Source organism: Balaenoptera physalus, assembly GCF_965194825.1.
Source record: "Balaenoptera physalus genome assembly, chromosome: 11".
NCBI classification, from domain to species: Eukaryota; Metazoa; Chordata; class Mammalia; order Artiodactyla; family Balaenopteridae; genus Balaenoptera; species Balaenoptera physalus.
Window position 1 is genome coordinate 25985638 of NC_138896.1, and position 12814 is coordinate 25998451.

General features: G+C 40.7%; 1 protein-coding gene across 18 annotated transcripts in view; it reads left to right on the plus strand.

Moving 5' to 3' along the window:
* The window catches only part of PKHD1 (PKHD1 ciliary IPT domain containing fibrocystin/polyductin), a 439380-nt gene that overhangs the window by 148083 nt on the left and 278483 nt on the right, over window positions 1-12814 (plus strand). The window lies entirely within an intron of this gene.

Consider the following 12814-nt stretch of genomic DNA (forward strand, 5'->3'; position numbering starts at 1 on the left):
AAAGAATGCGGAAACAGAAGAATGGAAGAAACCCGGGACTCTGATGTCATACTAGCATGGCACCTGGGGCTGCCCACCTTCCGAGTTGTCATACTAGCATGGCACCTGGGGCTGCCCACCTCTGAAGTACTTTTTGTGATAGAAAAATATACCTTCATGTGTTTAAGTCATTGGTATTTGACTTCTGTGCTATATGCTAAAATAACCCCCAATAATTTATTGTCCACGCCCTTTAAAATATGTCAGATCTTATTACTTCTTTTCTCAACCACCCCTACCCCAATGGCTTCTCACCTCACTAGGAATAAGGTTCACACCATTATTAAACTTCTGATCCCTTCATTGACCTTGCCTTCCTCATTCACTCTGCTCCAGCTCTTCTGTGAATATACCAGTGACACACCTGCCTCACGGCCTTTGCACATAATGCCCTTTGCCTGGAATATTCTTCCTCCAGATATTCATGTGGCTAGCTCACTTATTTCATTCTCTCTTTGAGAAAATGTCAACTTATTAGAGAGGACTTGCCATCTTTTCTAAAATTATAACAATCCTATTAGTCCATCCATTTATTTTGCTTTACTTTTCTTCATATCACTTATCACTACATGAGATACTATAATTTACTTGTTTATTTACAGTTCATTTCCTCTGCTAGGATAAGCTCAAAAAGGCAGAGAACTTCCATCAATTATTTACTGCTGTCTCTTCAGTGTCTAGGACCGTGCCTGACTCATGATGTGGGCTCAAAGTACATGTGTTGATTTTTGAATGGGTGGACAAGTAAAATGGTGCAGAATTCAGATCCCGGATGAAATTTAAGAAGTATAATTTTTAAGTTCTTCCTCTCTTAAATATCACTTTTCTCAACTAATTTGCTTTTACTATCCTTAGTTGTGCTCACTGATATCTGTCTATATACGTATGTACACACATAAATACATAAATTTACATATATTCACATACATACACATGTATACACATCTACATAAAAAAGTATATCTTTATGAATTAGAAATATAAAATCCATGCTAAGTTATTTTTTTGTTTGTTTCTAAAAGACATATGAAGAAGGCTTTCGCTGGGGAAGAACCCCAGCTCTCAACTGTCTGGTTGATATGGTGTAGCTCTCAACCCCTAATGTCTTCTCTTGGTCTATAATAGGTGTGAAAGTACTTGAAGGACAATAAAAATCGATTCAAATATAAGATTGAATTGTTATCATCATCATCAATAACAGCAATTCACTCTCTGAGTATCTGTTACTGTCTTTTTCATACCCATTCATGGTATCAGAAAAATAGCTGTGTGAAATTTTCTTTATTTTTTGATACCATCTATGGGATGAAACAAGGCATGAAAAATTTCAAGCCAAAAAATAATTTATTCAAAAGATTTTAACGAACAAGATATAAAGTATTATAGTGGAGGTACTTTCTCAGCCATTTCCACAGTATTATGAAGAAAACATTCCACATGAAGTATGTACACACTTTGAAAGGATTAGTGCTAACTAGAAGTGAAACTAGATCACCTAAGAACTACATTTGGAACTACTTTATGAAGATATTGCATCCTCCATATTTTTTCCATTCATGGAAACCAGGATCCCAATATATACAGGGACCAGGCTCCTCCATCAGGAGGAGTTCAACAGTTCTACATATGGCCCTTGAGAGTTCTGAACTCTCTGTGCCTTCCTTATGTTTCCATGTATAAAATAGAACACACTATTTTTTCTTACAAGTAAAACTTATAGTAGAAAGGAGGATTATAAATTTCTTTGAGGCAATTGGGAAATGGCACCCAAAGACTAAGTTTTCACCGTTATTTATGCTGCTGTATGTACTGATTCCTGAACTTTTTGGAAAAAATGGCACATTATTTTGTGACCCTGATAAGAGCTTCAGCTATATCTCTTATGATTTCATCTTAATTAGCAAAAGACCTAGAACTTTTGTCCAGTTACCATTTCTATTTGTTCCCTCCATTCCTCCTTCTCTCTTTTTTTTTTTTTAAATTATTTTTTAGGAGGTACTGTTAAACACAAAAGAGAATTAACCCCATCAATTAATACTAATGAGCTGGGATGGAAATAGGCATATTGCCTTGATTTAGTTAATTATATTTTTCATTCTTTTATGTTAAGATGCCCAACGGCCATAGGCATCGCTGAATTAAAATTTATTATTTTATTCCAGGTAATTATGATGAGCCATAATAACAGAGACGGAACGTTACCCTCTTGTGTGCACTATTATGGATTCTGGTCAAGGATCTTGGGCTTGTGGTCTGTAGCTGGGGAAGCATCCATATTTTCTGAATGAAGCAGTGACTCTCTGTCCTGGTGGTCAAGCAGCTTGATGTGAAGTGGTCTAGATCTGATGACTAATAAAGGGGAGGATGAACTCTAGAAACCCCTCTTCCCTTGGTGTTGGGCTTTCAAGAGGAAGATATTTTGTAGTTTCTTATTACTCACAGTGCCTTCATTTTACAAGGCTTGAGCAGAAACTTCTGCTGTTTAATAGTGCATTGGCTTCCTTTCATGTGATTTTCTATTTCTTGGTCTACTGGTGTATACCAAAGCAGTTAAATGCTTGGCAGGCTTTTGAGCCAGAAAGAACTGAGTCTGAATCTGGGCTCTGCTTCTTACCGGCTTTGTTACCTTGGGCAAGTTGCACAGCCTTTGTAAGCCTCAAGTTTCTCCTCTTTAGAGTAAGGCCTGTTTTAGTAATAGCAGCAGGGACAGCAATTGCTAACATTTACTGTTTGCTATTGTGTAGCCATACTACAATGTATCACCCAACTCCTATGGATGTTTTGGGTACTAAATGAAAGAATGTTTCTAAAGCCCTTAGTACAGGGTCTGGCCCAGCACAAGCATTCAGTTCATGTTAGTTGTTGTTTCTTTTGGATTGAAGGGAATAACAGAAGAGATGGCTGAATGTCAGGCCTAAGTTGCAATTTTATTTACAGCTAGTGGCTGCTTCTATATACAAAGCAAACTGGATTACTCAAAGAATTAGCTGGGCAATAAAGACCTCAGATGGCTTCTGCCTCTGTTATCTTCAGAATGCATATTGAAGTGTTTTTCTACAGCAAGAGAGGGAAGGATACAGAGGTGGAAGTAGCTGAGTTATCCACGAGGTTGCCTCCATTCTCCTTGGTATTTTGACTTTGTGGAAGCGTGTTTTTCTGATGCAGTTGGGAATGTGGTCTTGTTTTCTCCAAACTCTTTCTTTTAGTTCACAGTTTTGAGGACACTCAGATCTTTTTAGTCTATTATACTGGCGATTTCTATAGTCTAGCAATGCATATTCTTGGTTTATTGAGATGAGCCATCTTTTCTTGACCGACTACTGGGTTCATTGTAGAGTTTCTTTTTTAAAAATTAAAAAACAATTTTATTGCGGTATAAATGACATATTATATAAATTTCAGGTGTACAACATACTGATTTGGTATTTGTATATATTGCAAAATGATCACCACAATAGTCACCATAGATAGGTACAAAATTTTTTTCTTTGTGTTGGGAACTTGCAAGATCCACTCTCTTAGCTACTTTCAAATATACAATACAGTATTATTAACTGTAGTCACCATGCTGTACATCACATCTCCAGGATGTATTCGTTTTATAACTAGAAGTGTGTACCTTTTGACCCCTTTCACCCATTTCGCCTACCCCTCACCCACCCACGTCAGGCAACCACCAATCTGGTCTCAATATCTATGAGCTCAGATTTGTCTGTTTTTTGTTTGTTTCTTTGTTTTGTTTTGTTCTTTTCTTTATCTTCCACATATAAGTGAGATCAAATGGTATTTATCTTTTTCTGACTTATTTCACTTAGCCTTATGCCCTCAAGTTTCATCCCTGTTGTTGCAATGGAAAGATTTCATTCTATTTTATCACTAAACAATATTCCATTTTGTGTGTGTGTGTGTGTGTGTGTGTATATATATATACACACACACATACACACGTATATATACACCACATTTTAATTATCCATTCATTAGGTTGTTTCCATGCCTTGGCTATTGTAAGTAATACTACAGTGAACATAGGGGTGCATATATCTTTTTGAAGTAGTGTTTTTGTTTTCTTCACATAAATACCCAGAAGTGGAATTGCTGGATCATATGGTAGTTCTATTTTTAGTTTTTTGAGGAACTTCTATACTCTTTTCCACAGTGGCTGCACCAGCTTAGATTCCCACCAACAGTGTAGGAGGGATGTAAGCTATTATATATAGGATGGATAAACAACAAGGTCCTACTATATAGCACAGGGAACTATATTTACTATATTTACTATATGGTAAACTTCCTTCCCATAGTTTCAAGCATGGTGCTGAGAAGGGCCTGGGCTGTGCAATGATCTTAAGTGGAAGCCAGATGGAGAAGTCAGCACCAGAAAACATTTACCTGAGTTTTGTGAAATCCACCCTTAACTCCCTTAACTTTGTGCATCTCTATGTGTCAGTCTTTTCTTGGCGACAAATTGGTGTTACTTATTTTATGAGAGGGGACCTTGCTTATATCCAAAGCTAAGTGGATCATTGATAGAATTTTTCATAGGCTAAGAACTTTCATATCATTCATATACAAATCATATAACTTTTATATGAATTGCTTTTATGTTAATTCTTTACAAATTTAATATTAGGGTGTGTTTTTTCTGCCCTTTACCTTTTGGCAAGGTGCAATCTAAGCAAGTAAGCTGAAGAAAGCAGGAGCCAGGTCTGTTTTTGCTCACCTTTGTATTGCTAGGATCATTATATTTCCAGGCACATAGTAGGTACTCAAATAATTGTTGAATGACTGAATTTCTGACCGGAAGAGGCAGATTAATGTTGGTTGTGGATTTCTCTGTGATCAGACTCCTTCCTGTATCCTCAAATGTTAGTGGATTAGTCCAGACAGTGACCAATTTCATTTACTATTTGTGTATCAGGAGATCAGAGACAAAGGCTTTTTAATGTGGGGGACACTTGGCTCTGAAACCCCTTATTTTTCCCAGTCAGACAATGACTTACAATATTTACCTCCAGAGAACAGTCGCAGACGTACTTGATTAGCCTTAAATGAAAGATAAGCCGTTGCTATGAGAAAGGACTTGCTTTCAGTAGATGGGCAGACAGACAGATAGATAGATATTAAACAATTTACAGTTTATGTCTTGACAACTTGGATATTGTAACATGAAAAATGCTATTGAAAGGGACCAGCCCTTTCCTAGCACAGAAGCTACAATATTTTCAGTAACAAAAGATAAATATTTCAAACATCCTTCCTTAAAACCCTTCTGGGACTTTCTGTTAGCCTTTAACATCAAGTCTAAACACCATGATATGGCTTACAATGTCCTTCAGGACTTGGTCTCTCCTTACCTCTCTACCTCATTTGTTGATTAATGATTCTCACATCCTGTTTATCCAGACTGCGAGTGAAGTTAGAAATCTGGGATGCTTATGTATCTGGGATTCTTGTGCAGACTGAAATATACTGAAGACAGCTTTTCATTATTATCATTTCCCATGTACTGTAATATGCTTGGGAGTCAAGTAAAGGTAGGATGTACCCTCATTTTTTAAATAAATGCTATGAACGACTATTATTGTTCATTTCTAAAATTATTATGTTGTAGCTGAATCATGGTTACAATACTCAGAGAATAATTATATTTGGAACCTTTTAAATAACAGATTGCTCAGAGAAACATATCAGGTTGCAGGGCTGGTAAAAAAAATGTGATTGGGTCAATGCTAATTGACCTTTGATACAGAGAAAGAAGGAGATTATTTGAATCAGTGAGTAACTTGGTAGTTATGGAGACTTTTACCTGCCTGGAGAAGACAGTGTCTTCCCCCCTGTTTTCTCCTTTCTTTTCTGAGGTCTTAAGTGACTTTCTAAGAATCCATGGAACAGCTGAGGGGCTTCAGAACTTAAATATCAGAAACTTTGTTGGTAAAAGGAAGTTTTGATTTTCTGGAGGTAGAAAGGAAATCCAGATTTAGTTAAGTAGTAATTGACAACAGTAGCTATAATAAAAGGCATTTATTTACATCTCAGGGTTTTGAGTTCCTTTAAATGTTTCTCTTCCACAAATATGTTTATACTTTGTAATTAGCATAGAATTAATTCATTGATAAGGTTAACTTCATGAGTTTTATGTTTTATAGAAAAAGTAAAAGGCTGAGTCATCACCATTATCTTCTTTCTTGGTTATCTGTAAAGTTGGCCAGTTCACTAAAACCAGGGTATTTCTATTCACCTGGAGCAATTAAACTTCACTGTGACCTTCTGAAAGTGTATTTTTAACATTTTTATTATGGCACCTAGCAGAAGGCCTTGGAAATAACAGCAAATGTTAGTTGAATGACAAAGTGAATTAATCTGCAGTTCCAGCTTTGTATTTTTCAACCTGTTTTAGACTATGGACTATGGACATCTGGAACAAGCTTAGTTTACCTAGAGCAGTGGTTCTCAGAGTGTGCGCCCTGATCAGTAGCAAGAGCACCGCCTGGGAGCTTGCTAGAAATGCACATTTTTGGGCCCATAGCAAATGTACTCTGCGGGGGCAAGGTCCACCAATCTGTGTTTTAAGACCTCTGGGTGATTCTGATGCACTCAAGTTTGAGAACTACTAGCCTAAAACAATAGAGGGAACCATATAGTATTGTCAGGACTGGAAGCCAATTAACCTGGCCCAGCTACTCTTTTCCCAAAGAACAGTGGAAAAAAAATCTGTCTGGCCTCATTGACTGGGCCTGTCCTGAGCATGGTATTTTTAGTTAGATGCACTTGTCTCTCCTACCAGGTAAGTCCGAGCTGATGAAAACGATTCCTCCCTATTGTTCGTGGCTCTGAGTCAATGATTTCGTTTCTGATATGTTTTCTGCTCCACATTGCCCACTTGACTAGCGGTGCCAGGCTAATTAAGGAATTAGTATGTGGCATCCATTCGGGGCGGTGCGTGATTCTTTTCTTGCGTCCTGAGAACATTTTTGCAAACACTTTCTGGTTCATATTTTCTTTTTTTAATCAGGCAGAGACTTTACAATTAAAATACCGTTAAAGTCATTCTGGCAAGTATTGCAATAAGCATGTTTTTTAATTAAAGGAATAACAGGGGGATGCATAAGCAGCATCGGCTAAAGGGGAGAATTTCATTTGATATCTGTTTTAATTGAAATGAAAATAGAGTTGAGAAAAGCGGCAGTAGCCTGTGTGTGTGTGGCTCACTCCTAGGTTGCTAGGCTGAGGTGTTCCGTGCTTGATTAATTAGTAGCCAGCCAGAGAGTGCATTGCCTTTGCCCCCAATCCTTAAAGCCTGATTTATGCCTCACCTCCTCCATGAATATGTGAGGGCCCAGGCATCTATTTCCTGAGCTGCTAGTGGATAAGATTATGGAGTGTGCACTGAGCTCTTGGGGGATCTCATTCGCCAGCCAAATTGATTTTCCGCCTCTCTGGCCGGGGACAAGCCCACCTCGAAGGCTTCCAGGCTCTGCTCCAGTGGATCAGGCAAAAGCCTAATCCGGATCTGACCAACAAAGGAAGCTGTGTGCATCCCCACCAGAACGCAGGCTCCGGGCTGTGGCTGCCTTCCCTGAATGCTAGCCTTCTCCTCGTCCTCACCTTCTCCTGACGCCCACCTCCACAGCAACACGGTGCTGCAGGGTACAGTAGGGTGCAGCATGGTGCCCCAACTCTGCCCAGTCACTCAGTCTGCCCTCCTTATCCAGGCAGAGCAGGACCCGTGCATCCTGAAAGGATGATCATCTCTAATTCTCCAGGGAAAGGGAATTCCACAGGCTCCCCCTGGGGAATTACTGGAAAGGTAACAAAATACAGGATGCTAAACTTTTTAAGGAATTATTCAGAGTCGACACAAAAAGCTGAGTGGAGGCTCATCCACATAGATAAGTAAATTGGATAACTTACATCTGAAAATTTAGGTAGTTCAAGCTTTGAATAAAGGAAGGATCTAGTTTGGTGATGCAGATTGATCTAATGAATTGGGAGTCATCCGATCTCTCCCTGCATCTTGCCTTCGTTCATCTCTGGCTTTCGCTCTGCTTAAAATGGAAGTCACTCCCCCCGAGTTCATTTCATCACCTGGCATGTACGTCCTAACCAAGTACACTCTTGCTCTGCACCCTTTTCCCCCAGATCCTCCTCAAAATGACACTAAGTATTTGCCATCATCATCTACCACTTTCCCCAGTTCTTAAAGCTCTTCCAGGAACCCACCCCAACCTTCCGGTTCTTCTCCTAATTCACCTGTTTCTTTGACTCACATGCAAAAATCTTTCTACTTCCTCTCCTGAGTCTAGTCTTTAAATACTATTTGACAGTCTTGTCTCTCTCCTGTCCTCACTCTACGTGTCCGCCTAGGGAGACCTCATTCACTTCTGTAACTTCAACTTCTATTTATTCCACACGTATTTAGTGACCACTTTCCCAGCTCCCTGTATGCCTGGCACTGTTCTAGGCACAGGGGCTGCAATTCTGAATGAAATAGACCACAATTCTTGCTCTCATGGAGTTTATTTCTGTAAGGAAAACAATCAAGTCAGCAAGTTGTATTTTGTGTTAGGTTTTCTGAACGACATGGAGAAAATGCAGCAGGGAAGGTGGACAGGGAGCTGGGTGTGGTTTGGGGGTGGTTGGGGGGATTTGCACACAACGAGGGCGAAGGCTGTGAGTCAGGGGAGCAAGAGGGTCAGCGTGGCAGAGGATTGGGAGCCAGGGGAGAGCAGAGGGAGAGGGGGCCAGAAAGGGCCAGCCCTGCAGGGTTTGGTGGGCTTTGACTCTGTGTGTGGTGGGAACCGTTGGAGAATTTCCAGCAGAGAGGTGATGTGATAAAGTTTACATTAAAAATATCACAGTGACTGTTGTTTTAAGAGTAGACCCTGGGGTGGAGGCAGGGGCAGAAGAAAAGAGCTGAGTTAAGAGGCTTTTAGAGTTACCTGGGGATGAGATGAGGGCAAATTAGACCCCAGTGATAGGAGTGGAAGTGGTGAGAAGGGGTTGGATCACAGGGATATTTTGAAGGAAGAATGCACAATATTCCCTGGAGCTTTGGTTGTGGTGTGAGAGAGAGTGAACACTGACTCTTTCAAACAAAGCAAAGGACTGTCAAACTTTCAAACTGAGGAAAGGGGGGATGGAGTTGCCATTTATGGAAAAGGGAAGGACTGTGGGGCAAGACGAGGAGCTCACTTTCTGGACGTGCTAAGTTGAGAAACCTTTGAGACATCCAGGCGGAGATGTCAAGTAGCAGTTGGGGCAATGAGCCTTGAGCTGAGGGCAGAGGTGGGCCTTAGGGATGTAAATCTGGGAGTTATCAGCCATGAGCATATGATGGGGTTTAAAACCTTAAGACAAGGTGAGAAAAAAAAGTGATCAAGGGACTGAGTCTTGTGACATTCCAAGTGTCAGTGGTTGGGACAAGCAGGAGGAATCAGGTAGAGGAGGTCAGGAGGGGAGGCTCGGGGTGGGAGGGCATCCGGGAGGGCACAGTGCTCGGTGGGCGAGGGGAAGGAGTATCAAGAAAGGAGTGAACAAGTACGTTAGATGCTGCTGGCTGCTCAGGAAAGGTGAGAGCTGAGCATCCCGCCTTGGATTCAGCAATGTGGTTGTCATTTGTGACCTCAACAGGACCAGTTTTGGTGGAGTGGCCAGGAAAAGGCACAGCTGGGGAGGGTTCCAAAGAGACTAGAGGGAAAAAATTGGGGTAGAAAGTATACCCAGTTCTTTTGAGGAGTATTCTTGTAAGGTAAAATACTTATACTCTAAATGTTTTCTGTAAGGGGGAAAATAGCTAGAACTGTGTATTTGTTTTTCTTTAAAACACACACACACATACAACAAAATCATTTTTCGGTTATTACAGAGGATGGCTAATTGTAGGGTTAGCCCAAAGCAGGTTTTGATGTACTTTGCAAACATTAGCTAGCTGCTAAAAATCTCTTTTACTTCCCTTTAAAAGAAATAAAAGAGATGTTTAATGGGAAGAAGTGATTACATGTAAAAAGTTGTGTTCATTTATTTATTTTGGAGGGGAAGTAACAATAATGATGGTTGATTGATTTTTATAAAATTACCCAAGGTCACTCGTGGGACATACTCAGCTTTCATGAACAATCATAACAAACAATGTAAGGGTCACAGCCAAAGGCTGATTTCAGCCCTGCTCTTTATTTCAGCTTCAGAAATGGGGTTGAGCTCTATAAAGTGGAGAAATAAAGTCCTCTCACTGCCCTCCCATACTCAAATAACTATCCTTTAAAGCAGCCTGCTGTATACTTGACTTAAGCTAATAAAGTGTGAGGATGAAAACACTTGGGGCCTTGGCACAGAGACAGATTAAGTATAAACTTTCCGCTCTTCCACACCAAGAAAGTTTCGCCTTGGTTATCACATATCGACCAAAATTAGCTGAATTCCACATCAAACTCTCTTCCTTTATTTACGTAGATTTCTTATACGTACCTGCCACTGATAAAGTAAGGAGGGAAGGCTTTTTAGCAGGGAAGAGCGATTATTGCATTAATTAATTAGTCCTATTTATAGTACTCTTGACAACACTAGTCATTCATGTTTTGGGGCTGAGCTTTTCTCCCTTCATTAGTGTCATAATTAGTTCCTGTCAGTAAATGACATTTTCAAATTTCTACCAGTTTGCTTCAGTGTATTTAATATTTTGCTTGATGGTCTAAGGGACAAAACCCAGGTTATAAATGTACCCACTAATCCTTGTAATCTGCCTTTTGCCAAATCCTTTTCGGAATGAGGCGAGGTATATCTACATGAACAAAATTAAAATAAATCACATATAAACAAGCCATAGGCAAAGTTACTTAGGTTAACACGTGCCTTTACTTAAAAGTAACTATGATAAATAATGAAATTAATGAAATAATTAATGGAAATTAATTTCCTAATTAATGAAAAAGCTACTTAGGAGGGTTTGCAACATGGATAGAGCATGAGTGCCTCTGTCAGGTGGTCCTGGTTCTAACGCTCGCTCTGCCTCCCCCAGCTCACCGTCTGCTCTGAAATACAGAGCATGACATCGACCTCCTGGGCTTGTTTGGAAGGTCATTTCATACAACATAGCTAAAGGTACTGGCATATGGTAGGTGCTTAATACATGTCAGCTCCCTTGCTTTCCCCATAATCTCGTTTGAATTCCTGACTGTGCAGGTAATCCCTTCCTCAAGTGGTATTCAAAGTTCCCTGCAGGGTAGGTGGTGGTATTCAAAGTTCCCTGCAGGGTAGGTGATAGCCGGAGAACATGAGGTCCCTGTCTCCATCAGTGTCAAATGCACACTCGACAGCATCTTTGCAGATGCAGATGCCAAATGTTCTAGAGCTGGAAGGAGCCTCAGTGAACGAACAATTCTGTTCTGCACGTCGCCAAGGGGCAAACAGACCATCCCTCAGCAGTGAGTGGGACAGATTTGGAAAGTAAGTAGTCCGAGGCCCAGCAATTTTGTGAGACTTACTGAGGGTAATTCAGAGGTCAGTAGCAGAGGGGACAGGAACCTGATCCAATATCCTTTCTCCATCACTGGTTCATCTCGGTTCAGATTCAGATTTCCTGACTGTTCATAATGGTGGGACCCATTGCCCAACCCATGGTCCACCAGTTGAAGATAATTAGTTGGGACATTAATGACACATGGCTGTGAGTGAAAAAGTTCTAGTGAACTCAAGAAGGTGGCCTGTACCACAGGTCACATTTCTTCCCTCTTGTTCACAGCAGGATGCGTGATATGATTGCATTTCTAATGATCATTCTTGTCATCGTGATGATAGTGGAAGGGAAAATTAAGGTCAGAATTGCCAGTAGGCCCTTTGGAAGTCTGGTAAGCAGTGTGGTGCCACTCAAGCGTCAAGCCTCTAGGTCACCAAAGGAGAGTTGCTTCTTGGGTCGATTACCTTAGACTGTGATCTCTACGCCATATTTGAAAAGGGACGTCAGGGCAATGGAGGGTGAGGTGTTGGAAGGAGGTGGTCTAGTAGGGCTATTACACCACTGCATTAAGTGTCTACTAGGTCAGACCCAGGACCAGAGATCTACAAGCATCATTTCAAGAAATCTCACCACAAATCTCTGAGGGAAGAGTTCTAGCCATGGACAATTTATAGATGGTGAAACTGGATACCCACGGGGGTGTGTTGTTCTAAAATGTGGCTGAAAGGAAAGAGCACTTTAAGAGGTTGAATCCAAGTAAACACTCTGTGACTGTTATTGATGGTGTGTGGCTCGGGCTTTAGGATCAAAGATAAAGGAGCCAAGGAAAGCTGAAGAGAATGTTAGAACAGAAGGTCGGGGAGGAGTGGCCTCCATCTGCATTGGCACTATCTCTGTACTAAGATGGAGATAACAGAAACGACTAAAAGCATCTTGGCCTTTTTCTTCGTTCCGTCTCATTCCTCCAGCACATGTTTAAGTACAAAACAACAATCCAGCACAAGGATTTGGTACCTTGGATTCAGGACTACGTTTGGCAGATGGAGTCTCTGCTCCTCACTGGCCCTCACCATGACCCTCCTCCTGCCTGTGGAATCTGCCTTTTGAGCCACTTCTGCCACTTGCCTCCCCCGCATTCTGGGCTTACCTTTAGCTCATTGAGACAATGTGTGGACTTACAGATTCAATGTCATAACAATATCCTTTCTGAGAAAATGGGAGTGAGTATGTGTGTGTTTGTGTGTGTGTGTGTGTGTGTGTGTGTGTGTGTGTCTATAAGGAAATTCAGGTACTTAAAACAGATACTCTAAAAGGATATAA